Consider the following 2,225-nt stretch of genomic DNA (forward strand, 5'->3'; position numbering starts at 1 on the left):
GAAAAGATTGACGTTGTCAAGGACTTCATTCTTCTTGGATCAGCTATCAACAATCATGGTAGCAGCAGTCAAGAGATCACACGACGTATTGCATTAGGCAAATCTGCTGCACAAGAGCTTTTTTAAAGTATTGAAGAGCAAAGATGTCAGCTTGAGGACTAAGGTGCATCTGACCCAAGCCATGGCATTTTCAGTAGCCTCATATGCATGCGAAAGCTGGACAGTGAATAAGGAAGACCGTAGAAGAATTGATGCCTTTGAGTTATGGTGTTGGAGGAGAATACTGAAAATACCATTGGATTGAGAAACAACAGCCTGGTCCATATTTGCATATTTGTTGCTGTTGTTAAATGCCATCAAGTCAGTTCTTCATCTAAGGAGTTAGTTGCTTTATTCTGCATAAGCTAAAGGCCTTAAAGAATCCACTGTGGAACATGTACATATGAGAACAAAAAATATGATAGAAAGAGGACAATGAAAGGGCAAATCAGGGAGACTTCCAACAAGATGGCAGACAGGCTACTCAGACGCTCTAGAGCAAACACACTAAATAAATATGAGCGATAATCCTGGAATCCTGAGCTTCAGAGGAAAAGACAGAGAAGTAGATTGGACACTGTCTAGAAGCGGAACAAAAACAGAAAACAAGGACGTGAATTTTCAGTGAGCCTGGGACAATGTAGGCACTTGGAACCCTTGCAAGCAGCAAGGTTTCCATCAAAGTTGAGACCTAATAATTGGTCCTGCTCAACTTGAACAGCAGAAGTACTCACACTACTGGATGGTGACCAGAAAGGGTCCCCATATCTTCTTGGTGACCACAAGTGTGACCAGCCCTCACCTTCAATCCACCCAGCAGCAGTGATGCGCATCCCACCTGAATATAAAGGTGAAACCTCATGGATTGGATACCTGGTGCATACCGTCCCCAGGTGCATTTGGAGGCGTGTATTCTCCACCTTCTCAGGCCAGTAAAATACAGCATGCCAGATAGGCTCTCTTGCCCTTAACCTCCCAATGGACTGACAGGAACTCCTTTCAGAATCAAATCCCTGACCCCAGCCACCTGGACTGGCAGGAACTCTGAACCCAGCCATCTTCTAGACTGACAGAAATTCCATCCAGGATCAGATGTCCCAACTTCTGTGACTTCCTCAGCTGGCAGAAGGCACCAACCTATACCAAGTGCCCTGACCAGCCCCCACCACCCTGAATTTTCTCATTTATTTCTTTTTCATTTCTTCTTTCTCTTTTCTTTTTCCCTTCTCTCCTTTTTCTGTCTTTGTTTTTCCTGTCTTTACTTTTTCTTTTTTGCTTTTATTTTTTCTTCCTCCTTAGTTTTGGGTTTTTTCTCCCCTTGTTCTTTCCTTTAAATTGAAATGTTTTTCCTTTGCTGTCATTGTTTCTTTTTTATTCCTCTAGCTTATTTATCCTTTGAATTTTTAAATTTTATTGATTTATTTTGTTATTTTTGTTTAATTTTGCTTTCTCTCATTTGCCTTTTTTTTTGTTGTTGTTCCACTTAGCAGAAGACAGCTATTCAAATGATTTTGCAGTCCAGTGCATTAACCCACAGTGCCACACCAGGACTCCATAGGTAATATTCATAAGTATAAAACCTAGACAAACCCATTGCAATCAAGCCAATTCCATCTTTTGTTGTTAGGTGCTGTGGAGTCAGTTCTGACTTATATTGACCTTGTATAAGGTTTCCGAGGAGCCATTGGTGGGCTTGAGACACTGACCTTGTGGTAAGTAGTCCAATGCTTATCCTACAATGCGACACCAGGACTTCTTCAACTCCTTAGTGACCCTATAAGGAGTCCTGATTTGGTGCTACAGGATCAGCACTTAGTGATCCAGCTGATTATCTTTGCTCTTTAACACTTTAAGCAAGCCTCATGCCACAGATTTGCCTAATGCAACACGTCATTTAATTGCTGCTTCTACAAATGTTGATTGTGAATTCAAGCAAAATGAAGTCTTTGACACCTTCAGTCTTTTCTTCATTTACCATGATATTATTTATTGGTCTAGTTGTAAACACTTTTGTTTTCTTTACATTGATAATGTAAAGAAATTTTCATTTCTTTACATTTATAATGAAGGCTGTGGTCTTTGATCGTCATCAATAAGTTGTTTTTTTTTTCCTGTAAAACTAATTTTATCTTATTTATTTATTTTTTCTTAAATGTTTTATTGTGAATTATGTGATAGTTTACATG

This window comes from Chrysochloris asiatica, unplaced genomic scaffold, assembly GCF_000296735.1.
Source record: "Chrysochloris asiatica unplaced genomic scaffold, ChrAsi1.0 scaffold00022, whole genome shotgun sequence".
Classification (NCBI taxonomy): Eukaryota; Metazoa; Chordata; class Mammalia; order Afrosoricida; family Chrysochloridae; genus Chrysochloris; species Chrysochloris asiatica.